Source organism: Mustelus asterias (genome assembly GCF_964213995.1).
Source record: "Mustelus asterias chromosome 26 unlocalized genomic scaffold, sMusAst1.hap1.1 SUPER_26_unloc_18, whole genome shotgun sequence".
NCBI classification, from domain to species: Eukaryota; Metazoa; Chordata; class Chondrichthyes; order Carcharhiniformes; family Triakidae; genus Mustelus; species Mustelus asterias.
In genome coordinates, this window is record NW_027590085.1 from 779,335 (window position 1) to 798,045 (window position 18,711).

An 18,711-nucleotide genomic window follows, 5' to 3' on the forward strand; every position below is an offset into this window, starting at 1 on the left:
CCAATCAACCTAACCCGCACACCTTTGGACTGTGGGAGGAAACCGGAGCACCCGGAGGAAACCCACGCAGACACGAGGAGAATGTGCAAACTCCACACAGACAGTGACCCAAGCGGGAATCGAACCCAGGTCCCTGGAGCTGTGAAGCAGCAGTGCTAACCACTGTGCTACCGTGCCGCCGTTGAATAGAAAATTAATTCAGAGAATGTATTCAAGCAATTTCCTGGAGAAGCACATTCCAGTGTCAAAGACAAAACAAGTTGTTTTAGACATGGTGATGTGCAAATGTGTGATGTTTCCAACAAAATACATTCCTTTCATTTGAAAAACAGCAGCAGAAGTGTTCCAGCCGTTGCTAATTCAAGGACTCTATTAGATTAAGCGAAGATGTGGCACCGTGGTTAGCACTGCTGCCTCACAGCGTAAAGGACTCGGGTTCATTCCAGCTTTGGACGACTGTCTGTGTGGAGTTTGCACGTTCTCCTTGTTTCTGTGTGGGTTTTCTCTGGGTGCTCTTGCTTCCTCCCACAGTCCACAAAATGTGCATGTTAGGTGGATTTGGCATGCTAAATTGCCCCTTAGTGTCCAAGATGTGTTCCTTAGGGGGATTAGCTGCGTAAATATGTGGGGTTATGGGAAAAAGGGCAGTTGCAGATCTGTTAGTCTGACATTGATACTCCAGTAATCTATAGTAAAGGAAGTGATAACAGAACACTGAGGAATTAATGGCAGGATTAGACAGGGCCAACATGGATTTACAAAAGGCTGGCATTGTGACACAAGGGTTAGCACAGCTGTATCACTGCGCCAGGGACCGAGATTCAATTCCAGCCTTGGGTGACCGTCGGTGTGGAGTTTGTACATTCTTCCCGCGTCTGCCTGTGTTTCCTCTGGGTGCTCTGGTTCCCACCCACACTCTAAAGATGTGCTGGGTAGCTGGATTGGCCATGGTAAAATTGCCCTTAGTGTCCAAAGATGTGTAAGTTAGGTGGGTTAGCTCGAGTAAATTTGTGATATTTTGGGGAGCGGACCTTGGTAAAATACCCAGTCAGATTATCTCGATGGGCCGAATGACCACCTCCTACACTAAGGATTCTATAGTTGCTAGATTCAAACACAAGCGGTTATTAAAGAAAATTGGAGCACATGGAATTGTGTGTAATATACCAGCATGGATTGAGAACTGGTTAGTGGACAGAAACAAGGAGTTGGAATAAATGGGTTATTTTTGGGTTGACAGCCTCTAACTAGTGGAGTACCGCAGGGATCAGTGTTTGAGTCTCAACTGTTCACAATTTGTAGCAATGTTATGGATGTGGGGATTGAATATAATATTTCCAAATGTGCGATTAATAGAAAACTAGGTGGAAATCTGAACTGTGAGCAGAATGCAAAGATGTTTGAACGGGATGTGGAGAGGCTCAGGGAGTGACCAAAGGTTTGCCAGGAAGACTACAGTGCGTAAAAATGTGACGTTATCCAATTTTCCAGAAAAAAAACAGAAATTAAGACAACTCCAAAGTTATTTTGATTTCTTGTTGATGAGGCACTGAAAGCGAAGATGAGAGAAGTTAAGATAACAAATAGTATGTTAGCCATTATGCTAAGATGATTTGAGTTGAGGAAAAAGATTTCTTACTGCAATTATATGCAGCCTTTCTAAGACTACACCTGGAGTATTGTGTACAGTTTTGGTCTCCTGACCGAAGGAAAGATGTACTTGGCATGTAAAAACTGTCCATTAGAACAGATCCAAGGACAGCTAGGGTTGTCCTATGAGGAACAAAAAAAAACTTTATTCTCAGGCCTTTAGAAGAATGACAGCTGGTCTTTTTCAAGCAGACACTATTTTACGGGGTTCAATAGGCCAGATGCAGAAACGTTGCTGGAGGGTCTGAAACCTGGGACACAGTCTGAGAATAATGTTTTCCATTAGAATGCTGGTGAATTTTGGAATTTTTTCCCCAGAGAGCTGAGGGGTACAGTCATTTATTTTGTGCAGGACTGAGCTGGATATATTTTTTCTGATTAAAAACATCGAGAAATGCAGAGATAATGTTGGAGGTGGTGTTGAAGTAAAAGATCAGCCATGATCACATTGAATGTTGGCGTGGGTTTGAAGGACGGAATGACTGACTTCTGCTCCTGTTTGTTCATGCTTTTTTTAATTGCAATAGAAATGAAATGTAAGAGTATGGAAGTTTTGCTGCAGTTTTACACAGCCTTCGTCAGAACGCAACTGGAGAAATGTGTATCATGTTGGGCTCTTTACATAAGAAAGGATAGAATTGTATTAGAACAAGTTCAGAGAAAGTTCACTCGACGGATTCCGGGGATAGAGCGGTTTATTTATAGAGCAATGTCTATAAAGTTCAGAAGATTAAAAGGTGATCGCATTGAGACAAATTATATCCTGAGGAGACGAGGCAGGGTGGTTGCTGAGAGGCTTTTTCTTCTTGCAAAGAGACTAGAACAAGGGGATGAATTTTAAAATGTAATTGTCAGTCCCTTAAGACTGAGAGGAGGAGAAATGTATTTCTTAGATGCTCGCGAGTGAGGGAATTCCATTCCCTGGAGACTTATGGAGGCAGAGTCATTGAATATATTCAAAGCTGAGTTAGGAATGATTTCGGATTGAGAAGCAAATCAAGGGTTACAGAGGAGCGAGCGGGAAAATAATTGTGCCGTGATGGAGTATGCTCGAGGGGCTGAATGGCCTTCTGCTGCTCCTGGTTATTTTGTTCTTATCCCAATACATCCTTCAGACTGCTCTCTATGACCAGTGATGATACACAAGCTCCATGTTTTGTCCTCAACAGACGCTCTTCTGTGCCCATTCATTAGGCCACCCACTCAACCCATCTCACCAGCAGTAATTACCCACTATGCCCCCAGGCCTTCCTGATCCAGCACTTTAACTAACATTGGTGTAAGGATGGCAATATCTGGATGTCTCCACTCTTCTTCACTCATTCCCTGATGATGTTGAGGGGCTTCGAGGGTCACATTCACCCCTTGGTCCACACGTTGGACAACCCTGGGCTTGTGCATGTGTTTGATGAGTGAGTAACAATTTATGTGCTTGGACATAAATTGGGCTGTCCAACGTGTGGACCAAGGGGTGAATGTGACCCTCGAAGCCCCGCAATGCGAACCCCGGAGCGAGTTTCCAAAATCTCAGTCACACAGCTCAGTTTGAATGGACGAATCTGCATGGAGCTGCACCTTCAATCCCATCCCGTTTCCTTCCCATGTTTGCTATTGATATTTTTTTGATCCAATCTGCAGCAAATGTGGGAGAGAAACAATTTGTGATTGATGAGGATTAAACTCTAATAATCATCTTTAGTTATTACACATTATTGTGCTCATATTTCAGTTTAGTTTTTAATTGAAATTTCTGCTGTGCCAAACATTATCATTATGAAATTGACTCATCGGCCCCTTGAGTGAGAAAAACATTGACATGTGTTTGCCCAGTGTATATGTTGGTCAGCCCGGCTCTAGCCTATGCTGGTGTCAGCCTAACGGACATGTCTCTGACAGTCGATGCTGCTGCCTTTGCATTGCCAGTGTCTGGGTGGAGATGTTCTTTCTACAATTTCACACCCATCCTTATTCACATATCAGGCTGTGCTGTACTCACCTTGTTTGAAAACATCAGGACATTGATCCTTTTCCTCACTGCAACCACGACAGAAACCTGCTGACCTCCCAGCAATCTCCATCCAGACTGGCTTGCAGTGATGGGATAACCACCTCCCATCCTGAGAGAACAGGACCTCCCTCCGAGCGCGAGCAGCCGGGGGAATCCACTCCAGGGGGAATTAGTGATTGGGCAGCAACCCTTGCTCTCCTTTCTGTCACTTCAGCCCCTCATTCAGTAAGCAGAGCTCCCTCACTGCCCCCTCCAGAGCTGCTGTGTTTGAAAGTGCTGCTGTTTGCCTTTGGAGATGGTGCTAGCATTGCCTGAAATACATGGGGCAGAGTGCGAACGCAGTCCCCCACCACCACAAATTCTGCAGTCGAATATCCGGAATTGGGACATCGCAGGGGTCAGCACACGCAGAGAGTCATGTGATAGCCTTATCCTGGGAGATAAGCCTGCCTGATCATTGACTCTCCTTGCCAGGTAAGTACTAAACCTTATGGAGTGCGTAAGGTCTGTGAAAATAAACCTCCCTGTTAAGTTACAGCAACCCATGTGTTTTTATTCAACATGGTTCTGACTACAGCCTCGTAAAATCGCCTTCACCTCAATTCCAGACCTGAACCAGACACTGTGTTAAACAAATAGGCTTTCCTCGCATCACATTGGCTTCTTTTACAAATCACTTTAAAGCTTGTTCTTGATCCTTGTCCGAGCAGCAACATTTTTTGCGACCTGTTCTGTCCAGCACCCTGACTACCTGGAACATTTCTATCAAATCTCCTCTTAGCATTCTTCCCTCCAAGAAGAACAGTCAAAACCTCCTCAATTGAACGTCGTGGCTGAAATTTCACATCCCTGTAACCAATCTTGTAATCCACGTCAGCACTCACTCCAATGTGTTCAAAGCCTTCCTAAAGTATGACACGCTGAAGTGAGATCTAACTAATGTCTTTTACAGGTTCAGCACAGCCTCCTTGCTCGAGTACTCTATGCCCATATTGACAATCTTAAAATCCCAGCTGACTACTGGACAGTCAGGTCTAAGAGCAGAACACTGGGTCAGTAGAACATAACTTATTTTTTTACAATACACGAACATCTTTGCTAAAAATAACTATAATGCACCACTACTGCACCCCATCTAACTTCACAGATGTCTACAGATCTGTTAGGATGACACAAGTTACAAAATAGATCTTATGCTCACATGTTTTCAGAAATTAGACAGTCAATGTAAACCAACAAGGCACCTGTGGTCAGATACACCACTGTCTGAAACTAAGTCACAGATTCCATCCAAAGTAACTTCAGTGGATTCTTCTTCAAATCCCCCCAGATGTTTGTCACACTGTGAAAAAACTAATCTCACTGGGTCTCTTGCTTCCACACGAGTGTTTCTAACCTCCACTCTAGAAAAAAAAGCAGCTTTCTTTTCACAAACAAAGATGCCTTTTCACAAACCAGATGCCTTCACCAAGAATCCCCCTCCAATAGTTCAATGTTTCCTTTCATTATTCCTTCATATTCAGCCATGCCAACAGGCACCAGTGCCTCATAAGTTCTATGAAGGTGTCACCAACTTTAGGATTATATCAGATGTCTGGATTCTCGTGAGTAAACTTTAACCTGTTCACACCTCGCAGCTCTGTCTTTAACTGGGAGTCTCTCTGTGCTCCTCTCTTTTACTTCGGGAGCAGTAGCTTGTTCAGGTTCAGGTTTTTTTGTCATTTTGACTGCTGTCTTCCTGGCACTCCTCTTTTCCTCCTTGGTTTCTGACAGCAATTCATCTTCTGGTTCCTGCTTTCTGAATCCCTGCACTACCCTGCCTCTACTGGCAGCCTCTGTGAACACTGTCTTGTTTCTTGGGTTAACTGGATGCAACTGAAACTCAGTGCTCCTATCATTCATTGTGGGCCTCTGAATATAAGCAGCCATTTTTTTAACCTCTATAGTTCTTACAACGTCATAAACCTTAAATTAAAATGCAGGGACAGTTTAAAGTGAAACCAAAAACCCACAAGCAGGCAGCTTTGTTCAACATGAAGTGAAATTAAAGTTTTGGCCCTTTCTTAGTACAGAAACAGACATTAAACTTAAACTCATGAATTATTATCTGATGCCCAAAAACATAAACTATTTCATTACAGTAAAGCCCAAGATGCTGTATTCTTTATTAACTGCTATCTACACTTACCCTGCCAACGGCAATGATCACTGTACATATACGTTCAGTCCCTCTGATCCTGCACTCCATTAACAATTCTACCGATTACTTTATATTGCTTCCATGTTATTGCATGTTACCAGAAAGTATCATCTCTCACGTCTCTGCATTGAACTTAATCTGCCACCTATCTGCGCACTCCACCAAGGTCCGTATTTCAGTCCCAAGCTCTCCTCCTCACAGTTTCCGATGCCTCAAACTTTTTTGTGATCAACCAACTTTGAAATTTTCCTCGCGACTGCAAAGACCTAGATCATTCATATATATCAGGGAAAAGCAAGGATCCCAATACTGACCGCCAGGGTTCTCCAAAATCGGCATCCTCCAGCCTTAAAAATATCCATTACTCTTTGTTCATCCAATGTTATATCCACGTTGCTACTTTCCCATTTATTTTATGAGCTTCTGCCTCAAGTCTGTTGTGTCACTGCATCAGATGACTCTTGAATATCCATGTATACCACATCAACAGCAGAACCACCATTGGCCAGTTCTGTAGCTTCTTCTAATTCACAGCAATATATAGCCAGTCGCAAACGGCAATTATTTTACCAACTGATGAATTCAGTTTCCTCTGTGTCTCTATTAGATTCACCATTTCCCTTTTGAACTTAGCGAGGGCCGGCGCAGAGTAGCTGAATGATCAACTGACCCTCCGACCCTCAGCTATGTTTCACACGACTGCTTCAGTTTGGAGCCGCAGACTTGACTAAATTGGATTGACCAACTCTTTTCATAGAAACCATAGAAATCATAGACACCATACAGTGCAGAAGGAAGCCATTCGGCCCATCGAGTCTGCACTGACCACAATCCCACCCAGGCCCTACCCCCACATATTTTACCCGCTTATCCCTCTAACCTACGCATCCCAGGACTCTAAGGGGCAAATTTTTTAACCTGGCCAATCAACCTAACCCGCACATCTTTGGACTGTGGGAGGAAACCGGAGCACCCGGAGGAAACCCACGCAGACACGAGGAGAATGTGCAAACTCCACACAGACAGTGACCCGAGCCGGGAATCGAACCTGGGACCCTGGAGCTGTGAAGCAGCAGTACTAACCACTGTGCTACCGTGGTGCCCGGTTGTGGTTACTACCTCCTGGCCCTCTCTCCATCCACTCCAAACTGAGACAACTGGGAATTAAACCCGTATCAACTGCTTGGAAAGCAGCTATGCTCACTATTATACCGCCATTACTGCATTAAGGGACTCCTGTGGTGTAGGTGCACCCACAGTGCTGTGAAAAAGAGAGGCCCAATGACTTTGACCCAGTCACTGTGAAGGAACGGCAATATATATCCAAGTCAGGATGATGTGTATATTTGAAGGGAACTTCCAGGTGGAGATGTTTCCATTTATGTGCTTGTCCTTCTAGGGATAGAAATCACAAGTTTAGAAGGTGTGTAACGGGCCATTGGGAATTGTTGCACTGCATCTTGTAGATGGTACACGCTACTCGCTCTGTACCTCTGTGGTGGATGGAATGAATGTTGAAGGTGATGGGTAGAGAACCAGTCAACAAGCAGAGTTATCCTGGATGGTGGCGAGCTTCCTGAATCTTGAGCTGCACTCATGCAGACAAGTGGATGGTATTCAATCAAATTCCTGACATGTGTCTTGTAGATGGTCGAAATTTCTTGGGAAGTCAGGAGGTGAGTTACTCTGTGCAGAAATCCTTTCATTTAACCTTCTCTTATAGCCACAGTATTGATCTGGCTCACCTGTTTCTGATCAATGGTAACACCCAAGATGTTGATAGTTGGGGATTCATGGGGATGATAATCCCATTGAACGTAAAGGGAAATGACTGTATTCTCTCTTGGTGGAAATAGTCATCATCTGGCACTTGTGAGCCCTTCCCTTAATATTGTTCAAGTCTTGCTACAGATGGACAGGTCCTGCATCACTGTCTTGCGGAGTTGAGCATGGTGCTGAACGTTGTGCAGACATCATCAAACACGTCCACATCTGACCTGATGATGGAGGAAGTGTAATTGATGAAGCAGCTGAAGATGGTTGGGCCTAGGGCACTCCCCTGAGAAATTCCTGCTGTGACTTCCTGGAGATAAGATGACCCTCTCTTCACCCACTCCAACAAACTGAGAAAGCTGGGAATTAAACTCATATCAATTGCTTGGAAAACGACTCTGCACATTATTATATGACTGTCATTGCATGTAGGTACTCATGTGGTGTAGGTGCACCCACAATGCTGTGAGGAAGAGAGTCCCAGGATTTTGACCCAGTCACTGTGAAGGAACGGTGATATGTTTCCAAGTCAGGATGGCGTGTATCTTGGAAAGGAACGGTCAGGTGGTGATGTTTCCGCTCATCTGCTGCCATTGTCCTTCCAGGGACATAAATCACCAGTTTGGAAGGTGCTGTGTAATGGACCATGGTGTGTTGTTGCACTGCATCTTGCAGATGGTCCAACAACCACAACTATCTGGTCGAGTCCCAGAAATCCTGAAGGGGGAGGGAGAGGAGCCCAAGGTCGTGATGCATATAGGTACTGCTGACATAGGTAGGAAGAGGGAAGGGGTCATGAAAAGAGAATATAGGGAGTTGGGTAGACAGCTGAGAAAGAGGAATGCAAAGGTAGTAATCTCGGGATTGCTGCCTGTGCCGCGGGAGAGTGAGAACAGGAATCGGTGGAGAATTAATGCGTGGCTGAGGGACTGGAGCAAGGGACAAGGATTTGGGTACTTGGATCATTGGGACCTCTTTAGGGGCAGGTGTGACCTGTTTAAAAAAGACGGGTGGCACTTGAATCCCAGGGGGACCAATATCCTGGCGGGAAGGTTGGCTAAGGCTACTGGTGAGACTTTAAACTAGAAAGGTTGGGGGGAGGGAATCGAAATGAGGGGACTGAGAGCGAGGAGGTTAGCTCGCAAATAGATAAGGAATGTAGACAGGGTAAGAGGGAGGTTAGACGAGTGAGGGAGAAGGGAAGTGCTCAGGCTGAAGGTCTGAGATGTGTCTATTTTAATGCCAGGAGTGTAGTGAATAAAGTGGATGAGCTTGGAGCGTGGATTGCTGCTTCGAATTGTGATGTGGTGGCCATTACGGAGACTTGGATGTCTCAGGGACAGGACTGGGTGCTTCAGGTGCCGGGTTTTAGATGTTTCAGGAAGGACAGGGAGGGAGGCAAGAGAGGGGGGGGAGTGGCACTGTTGATCAGGGATAGTGTCACGGCTGTAGAGAAGGTGGACGCCGTGGAGGGACTGACTACGGAATCTCTGTGGGTGGAGGTTAGGAACAGGAAGGGGTCGGTAACTTTGCTGGGTGTTTTCTATAGGCCGCCCAATAGTAACAGAGATGTTGAGGAGCAGATGGGGAAACAGATCCTGGAGAGATGTAGGAATAACAGAGTTGTCGTGATGGGAGATTTTAATTTCCCAAACATAGATTGGAATATCCCTAGGGCTAGGGGTTTGGATGGAGAGGAGTTTGTTAGGTGTGTCCAGGAGAGTTTCCTGACACAGTATGTGGATAAGCCTACTAGAGGAGAGGCTGTTCTTGATCTGGTGCTGGCTAATGAACCTGGACAGGTGGAGGATCTCTCGGTGGGTGAGCATCTTGGGGATAGCGATCATAATTCTATCTCCTTCACGATAGCATTGGAAAGAGATAGGGTCAGGCAGGCTAGGAAAGTGTTTCTCTGGAGTAAAGGGAAATACGGTGTCATCAGGGAGGAAATTAGACGGGTAAATTGGAAGGAGGCATTCTTGGGGAAAAGTACCGAAGGAAAGTGGAGGATTTTCAAGGAATGTTTGTCTGGAGCTCTGCATGACAACGTTCCGATGAGACAGGGGGGTGTTGGTAGGGTACGGGAACCGTGGTGCACGAAGGTTGTGATGAACCTGGTGAATAAGAAAAGAGAGGCGTACAGAAGGTTCAGAGAGCTAGGAGGTGTTAAGGATTTAGAGGAGTATACGCGATGTAGGAAGGAGCTTAAGAAGGAAATTAGGAGAGCGAGAAGGGGTCATGAGAAGACCTTGGCGGGTAAGATTAAGGAGAATCCCAAGGCTTTCTACAAATATGTCAAGAGTAAAAGGATGAGATGTGAAGGCATAGGACCCTTAAAAGGTGAAGGGGGAAAAGTTTGTGCGGAACCGTTAGAAATGGCGGAGGTGCTTAATGAATACTTTACCTCGGTATTCACGGTGGAAAGGGATCTGGGTGGTTGTACTGCTGGATTGCGGAGGACAGAAAGGATCGAGCATGTGGACATAAAGAAAGAGGATGTGTTGGAACTATTGAATGGCATCAAGGTTGGTAAGTCGCCGGGACCGGATGGGTTGTACCCCAGGTTACTGTGGGAGGCGAGGGAGGAGATTGCGGAGCCTTTGGCGATGATCTTTGCATCGTCGATGGAGACGGGAGAGGTTCCGGAGGATTGGAGGATTGCGGATGTGGTCCCTATATTCAAGAAAGGGAACAGGGACAGCCCGGGAAATTACCGACCGGTGAGTCTAACCTCAGTGGTTGGTAAGTTGATGGAGAGGATCCTGAGAGACAGGATTTATGATCATCTAGAGAAGTTTAGTATGATCAAAAGTAGTCAGCACGGCTTTGTCAGGGGCAGGTCGTGCCTTACGAGCCTGGTTGAGTTCTTTGAAAATGTGACCAAGCACATTGACGAAGGAAGAGCGGTGGATGTGGTCTATATGGACTTCAGCAAAGCGTTCGATAAGGTCCCCCATGCAAGACTTCTTGAGAAAGTGAGAGGGCATGGGATCCAAGGGGCTGTTGCCTTGTGGATCCAGAACTGGCTTGCCTGCAGAAGGCAGAGAGTGGCTGTGGAGGGGTCTTTCTCTGCATGGAGGTCAGTGACCAGTGGAGTGCCCCAGGGATCTGTTCTGGGACCCTTGCTGTTTGTCATTTTCATAAATGACCTGGATGAGGAAGTGGAGGGATGGGTTGGTAAGTTTGCTGACGACACCAAGGTAGGTGGTGTTGTGGATAGTTTGGAGGGATGTCAGAAGTTGCAGCGAGACATAGATAGAATGCAAGACTGGGCGGAGAAGTGGCAGATGGACTTCAACCCGGATAAGTGTGTAGTGATCCATTTTGGCAGATCCAATGGGATGGAGCAGCAGTATAAAATGAAGGGTACCATTCTTAGCAGTGTAGAGGATCAGAAGGACCTTGGGGTCCGGGTCCATAGGACTCTTAAATCGGCCTCGCAGGTGGAGGATGCGGTCAAGAAGGCGTATGGCGTACTGGCCTTCATTAATCGAGGGATTGAGTTTAGGAGTCGGGAGATAATGCTGCAGCTTTATAGGACCCTGGTTAGACCCCACTTGGAGTACTGCGCGCAGTTCTGGTCACCTCATTACAGGAAAGATGTTGAAGCCATTGAAAGGGTGCAGAGGAGATTTACAAGGATGTTGCCTGGATTGGGGGGCATGCCTTATGAGGATAGGTTGAGGGAGCTTGGTCTCTTCTCCCTGGAGAGACGAAGGATGAGAGGTGACCTGATAGAGGTTTACAAGATGTTGAGGGGTCTGGATAGGGTGGACTCTCAGAGGCTATTTCCAAGGGCTGAAATGGTTGCTACGAGGGGACACAGGTTTAAGGTGCTGGGGGGTAGGTACAGGGGGGATGTCAGGGGTAAGTTTTTCACTCAGAGGGTGGTGGGTGAGTGGAATCGGCTGACGTCGGTGGTGGTGGAGGCAAACTCGTTGGGGTCTTTTAAGAGACTTCTGGATGAGTACATGGGATTTAATGGGATTGAGGGCTATAGATAGGCCTAGAGGTGGGGATGTGATCGGCGCAACTTGTGGGCCGAAGGGCCTGTTTGTGCTGTGGCTTTCTATGTTCTATGTTCTATGTTCTATCTTCCTTTGTGCTGGTGTTGCTCCAACCGGCAGATAGTTTTTTTCTCTCATTTCCATTGACCTCAGTTTTTCTCTGTCTCCTTTCTGCTACATGTGGTCATATTCTGCCTTGATGTCAAGGGCAGACACTCTCATCTCACATCCTGAGTTCACCTCTGTTGTCCGTGTTAGCATCAAGGCTGTAATGAGGTAGTTAGCAGAGTGACCCTGACTAAGCACAAGCTCAGATTCAGCAAGCAGTTCATTGCTAATTCAATGCCATTTGATAGTCTCAATGACGCCTCGAGAGTAGACTGATGGGGTGGTAAATGGGCAGATTGGATTTGTTCTCTCTTTTTTGTGTATGGTCATACCTGGGAAATTTCCCACTATTTTGGGTAAATGTCAGTGTTGTAGCTGTATTGGAACAGCTTGGCTCGGGACAGCGCAACATCTGGAGCAGAAATCTTCACTGCAATAAATGGAATGTTGGCAAGACCCATGATCTTTGCAGCACCCTGTGCCTTCAGCTGTTTCTTGACACGATGTGGAGTGAATCGTATTAGCTGAAGACATCGGTGTGATGCTGGGGACCTCTGGATGATTCAGCCACTGAAGTTAGTTACTAATATTTGAGCCATATCTCTTGCACTGATGTGCTAGTCTCCTCCGTCATTAGGATGGGATATTTGTGGAGCCTCCTCCTTCTGTTGTTTCATCGTGCACTACCATTCACAACTGAATGTGGCAGGACTGCAGAGATTAGATCTGAGCCGAGGAAACCAGAATTTCCTGAATGAAGAAATCCCCAGTCAAACTGTCAGTGATATGAAACAGGATTTACTGATCCTTTTCCTATGTGAGGATGTACTGGGAAGAGGGAACTTCCGATAATTCCAAGAGATAGAACACTCGCCATACCAGCAGTAAATATGGAGCCTGTTTAATGTGGAATAAAGTGGGAGACACTCCTTTCCCCATCAACTGTTCAAGCAGGAATATTTCAGCTTTCTAATGGGAGAATAAACTTTCCTTGTTGTATAAAATCCAGTGGATGGATCCTCCAGCTTCACATTTTAACTCACCCTGAGATATTATACAGATTAATCTAATGTCAAGAGTTAAGAAGTACAGGGAATCACAGCTCTCAGTAAATTGAACAATTCTCATAAAATCCTGGCAGGGTCAGTGAGATTCAGGAGGGTAATTCTGATGATCAGGAAATGAGACCAGAACGAAGGATATGTTTAAAAATTACTTGCTTGTTCACAGGGTGTGGACATCGCTGGCTAGACCGGCATTCATTGCCCCGTCCCTAATTACCCTCACACCCTCCAGGGGCCATTAGCAGTGGGCAACAAATGCTGGTCGAGCCAGCGACACCCACATCCATGAACAATTGAACAAAAATACTTATTTGAGAGGCGTACAGGTAGTTTTCACCAGGAGGCAAACCAGTGATAGCGATTTTTTCATCATTTTCCATTGCTGAATATTTTCTTTTCCATTCAACTGAAATGACCAGGTGTAGTATCGTAACTTGAATCAGTTCTCCACTGGTGCTCGGTTTCTGACACAAACATAGGCCCATTTTCTTTTCCTGGTGAAAATTCAGCGGATTTTAATGTGTTTTTCACTCTCTCCATTTAGTCTGGGTCACAATAACGTGAGAGACTCAGGAGTGAAGGTACTGTCTGCGACTCTGAGGAATCCAGACTGCAAAATACAGGCACTGAGGTAAGTGCCAGACTTTGTGTGATTGTTTATAATAATTGGATGTCTGACACTGTAAATTATTATCAGTGTCAGTATTAGTGTCATTACTAATCACTACACATCATTCCTGTCAGTATTCATGTTATTGTTAAACACCACGGATTTACTCTGGTTCCTGTAATCTTTCCCTCTCTGACCTCCAGGTCGGAGCAACAGCCACAGATATTCTCACCTCCGCACTCATTACAAACCAGTCAGTGATGTGTCTGAACCTGAATTACAATAAACAGCGAGATTCAGGAGTGAAAGCTTTAATTATTCATTTATAATTATTCTCAAAGCATTCAGCAGAATAAAAAAGATGAACAAAACAATTAAATGCTTATAGAAATACCATAGATGGGAGGTCATATGTTCAAACTAGTTAATTTGTCATTCAGATTATAGATGTTTAAGTCTGTAACCTTCTCAGTTTGATTAAAAGTACAAAACTGCTGTTTTTCGGTAAGGCAGTTATCAAATGACACTGAAATCTGATGAGTTGTATCCCGAGGGATCCACACTCAAATGTGTGTTAAATGGAGCTGAAGGATCATTTTAAAAGTTAAGATGTGGAGATGCTGGCGTTGGACTGGGGTAAACACAGTAAGAAGTTTAACAACACCAGGTTAAAGTCCAACAAGTTTATTTGGTAGCAAAAGCCACACAAGCTTTCGAGGCTCGAAAGCTTGTGTGGCTTTTGCTACCAAATAAACCTGTTGGACTTTAACCTGGTGTTGTTAAACTTCTTACTGTGTTTAAAAGTTAAGGCAGAGATCGAGGTGGAGAGGACAAGGAAGGGATTTCCAGAGCTAACAGCCCAGGAGTTCTTACACCCCAGGAGGCGGGACAGTAAGTTGCAATGCAGAAATAAGAATGGATATAGATAGGTTAGGAGCGTGGGCCAAAATGTGGCAGATGGACTTGAACGTGGATAAGTGTGAGGTCCTGCATTTTGGTTGGAAAAATAGCAAGGCGACTTATCATCTAAACGGGGAGAGAATTCAGGGTGCTTTGGTGCAGAGGAATATGGATGCCCTCGTTCATGAATCCCAGTGAACTCTGATGCAGCGACAGCAGATAATAAAGAAAGTGAATGGAATGTTGGCATTCACAGCTAAAGGAATCGAATATAAAAGTGAGAAAGTACTGTTGCAACTTTCCAAGGTGAGGCTGCACCTGCAGTATTGTGCACAGTTTTGGTCACCTTATTTGAGGAAAGATGTAGTGGCATTGGAGGCAGTTCAGAAGAGGTTCACTAGATTGATTCCAGAGATGAGGGGTTTGTCGCATGAAGAGAGATTGAACATTTTAGGCCCATACCCTCTGAAATTGAGAAGAATGAGGGGAGATGCAATTGAAATATAGAAGATGATAAAAGGTTTGGATAAAGTAGCTTCCGCTGGTGGGGCATTCTATGATGAGCGGCACAGGCTTGGAGGGCCGAAGGGTCTGTTTCCTGTGCTGTACTGCTCTTTGTTCTTTGAGTTTTAGGATAAGGGGTACCAAATTTAATACAGAGTGCGGTGGACGCAGGGACAGTGAGTAAATTACGAAGGATTGAGACAGATTTTTAATTGGTAATGGTTTGAAGGGTTATGGGGAGAAGGCAGGAAAATGGGGATGAGGAGCATATCAGCCATGATCGAATGGCAGAGCGGACCCCATGGGCAGAATGGCCTAATTCTGCTCCTACATGTTATGAACTCGTGAATTTATGAGCTCAAGGCTCAGCTCAGCTGCCAATGGTAATAATCACAGTACAAAATAGTCGGAATTATATCCGTATTAATAATGGGCAGTGGTTTTAACAACACAAATAATGATATTACAAGTACCATAGCTATCAATATTCGTGTTAGAAACGCTGTCCGCTATTAATAGACACATAACGAGCTTGGCAGCAAAATTAAAGACAATGAAATAAAACAGGCAATGGCAGCATGGATATGAAGTTATCTGTGAGACTGACAGGAGTGGCGAACTGCACTCTTTCAGTTCGAGGAAGCTTACAGTGGCTTTCCCCAGCAATCAGTTCAGTGTTACGATGGCTAATTGTCTTTACAAACATGAACAAATTTGACTTGGGTATATCTAAAAATGAGATGTGGACCTGGTGAAGCTCCAGCGCACGGCCACTTGCAGACCAGAGAGCGGAAGCAGCATATGATAGACCGAGCTCAATCATACCAAAACCAATGGATCAGATCAAAGATCTGCAGTCTTGCCATATCCAGTCATAAATAGTGTTAGACATGGAACAAATGTTGGACATGCCGTTAACATTAGGCGACACGGTGGCACAGTGGTCAGCACTGTTGCCTCACATCGCCAGGGACCATGGTTCAATTCCGGCTTTGGGTGACTGTACGTGTGGAGTTTGCACTTTCTCCCCGTGTCTGTGTGGGTTTCCTCCGGGTGCTCCAGTTTCCTTCCACAGTCCAAAGATGTGCAGGTTCGGTTGATTGGCTATGCTAAGTTGTCCCTAGCAGTCTCAAGGTGTGTAGGTTATGGGGATCAGTGGGCCATATATGTGGAGTTTTAGAGACAGGGCCTGGGTAAGATATTCTTTCAAAAAATTGGTGCAGACTCGATGGGCCAAATGGCCTCCTTCTGCACTCTGGGAATTCTATGATTCTATATACAAGCCACAAGAATCCCATCATTACTGATGAGGGAGGCCAGAGCATCAGTACAAACGACGACGCTGAAACATTAGCAGCCATCCTCAGCCAGAAGTGACGAGTAGGAAGATTAATCTCGGCCTCCTCGTGAGGTCCCCAGCATTATAGATGTCAATTTGATTCACTGCATGTGAGGTAAACAAATGACTGAGGCACTGCGTCCTGCAAAATCTGTCAACCTGGCAATACCCCAGCAATGGTACTGAAGAATTGTGTTCCATAACTAGCCATTCCCCTCGCAAAGATGTTCCAGTACAACTCCAACACTGGATCTATTCCACAATGTGGAACAAAGCAGGACAAATCCAGTCTGGTGAATTACTGTTCCATCAGTCTGCTCTTGATCATCAGACAATGTGCAATCCTTCCAATGCCTTGTGAGCATCACTGCAGGAGTTCCTCAGGGTGATGTCCGAATCCCAACCACCTTCAATTGCCTTATCAATGACCTTCCTTCCATTATAAGGTCAGAAGTGAGGATGGTCACTAATGACTTCACAATGCTCAGTACTGATCACAATTTCTCAGATGCTGAAGCAGTCCATGTCTATAAACAGCAAGATCTGAACAAAACAGAAAATGCTGGAAAGGCTCAGCAGGTCTCACAGCTTCTGTGGAGAGAGAACAGCTAACGCTTCGAGTTTGGATGATATTTCGTCGGAGCAAGGGGCTGAAGGGCTGAAGAACATTCAGGGTTAACCTGATAAATAGCAAGCAATGTTTCACTCCACATGTGGCAGGCAAGGATCATCACAAACAGAAGGCATTCTAACCATATTCTCTTCACCATCGCAGAATCCTCGGCCATCAACATCTGGGTGGTGGGGGCGCACTGGGACCATTGAACAGAAACTGAACTGTAAATACTCTGGCTCCAAGGGTAGAACACGGCCTGTGAATTCAGAGATGAGCAACTCGCCTCCTGTCTCGCAAATGCTTGTTCTCCGTCAACAGGGCACAAGTCAGCAGTGTGATGGAATCCGCTCATCTTGCTGGAATGAGTGAAGCTTCAAAAACATTCAAGAAGTTCATCCATGGCAGAGGAGCTCAATGGATCAGCAGGCCATCTACCAAATTCAACATTGACTCTCTCTATCACTGACACACAGTGCCAGCAATGTGTACCACGTACAAGGTGGATTGTCGCAACTCACCAAATTTCCTGTGACAACATACTCCAAATATGTACTAATTATCACCGAGATGGGCAAGGATATCAGAAAACTAGAACACCAACCAGCTTCAAATTCCTTTCCAAGCCACGCAACATTCTGACTTGGAAAGTATTGCTTTGCCATCATTATTATGGGATCATAGTCCTGGATGTCCCTTCCCAGCGGCACTGTACTGGATGGCTGCAGTATTTAAGAAGATGGCTCACCACCCCCTTCTCAATGCAATGGGGGATTTGCTGCAAGTTTTGACATTACCCGTAACAACATCATCCTATGAAAGAATTAATAAAGACCAGCGCTACCCACTGAAGGGATGGATAATTGTGCCTGTGTGTAACCCAAACACAGTGACAGAGGAGAGATACAACATCTGCTACGGGGCCACTAGAGTGACCATTGAGCAGGCCATAGGGTTTTTAAAGATAGATCTGATGGAACCCTTCAATATACCCAGCAAGGGTCTCAAATGCCCTGGTGTTGTGCTGTGCTCTATACAATTTGGAGTTAGAGTGGAGATGCTTTGAACAAAGTGTGACTTTGAACAAGTGCGATGTTGACCAGATGCTTCATGATGAGGAACCCCATGGACCACAGGCCAGTGACCATGGGGTAGGCGTCAGGGAGGATGGAGATTAACTATTACAGAAAAATGTTGCATGAGTCTTACTCACACCGCCATTCAATGTAATACATCGTCCACCTTCTGCTCCCCGTTACTGTTTCTGTGAATGTTCCACCATTTCTCTGGAGCCGTCACTATATGAGACAAAGACATTGGAAATGTATTCACCTCATTCAATGTAATATTTCTGATCTCTCATTCCCAGTGAACTGTTGAAAACCCTGTAATGTGGTGAAGGATTTTTTTAGTAGTGCGCCATGTCTGCATTTATTTAAAACACATGCTGAACGAGGTGACCGGCAAACAACAAAGTATCACCCTGTGAAACCCAAGGAGGCAACCCTACCATGAGAACCACAGCCATCCCCGCACTTTCTGCTCAGCTACAGACAGGATCTTTACCTCTCTCCTCTGGGAATTTCGATTACCGTGGCCTTTGTCATTGGATTTTGAGTCCTGGAAGGATCCGACCGACTGTGCGTCCTCTGCACAGATGCTGGAGTTGTCCCTGTCATCATAGCTTCATGAAGTGCTTGTGTCACGGTCGGAACAGAAGACGACGCACTGCCCACACCAGGGGCATCCTGAGAGGAGCCCCTCAGCTGAAGAGTGACTCCAGGCGCATTTTCTCCTCTCGTCCAGCCACTGCTTCACAGAGCTCATGGAGGTGGTGATAACAAGCAGGTCTCTGTGTGTCTCCAGTGGGTGCTAAGCTGGATGTCACTCTCCATGAAGGTCACCAATCTCTCCATGGAGGTCATCGTTTGTGCT

The 18,711-nt window shown here is 45.4% G+C and overlaps 1 protein-coding gene and 1 non-coding gene across 2 annotated transcripts in view; one reads left to right on the forward strand and one right to left on the reverse strand.

Annotated features, from left to right (window-relative positions):
* LOC144482114 (NACHT, LRR and PYD domains-containing protein 3-like) overlaps positions 1-18,711 on the forward strand; it is a 123,382-nt gene that overhangs the window by 47,155 nt on the left and 57,516 nt on the right. The gene's annotated exons all lie outside the window — the stretch shown is intronic.
* LOC144482116 (U1 spliceosomal RNA) lies at positions 3,980-4,140 on the reverse strand. The gene has a single exon (XR_013495862.1). It is a non-coding gene; the product is annotated as a U1 spliceosomal RNA (small nuclear RNA).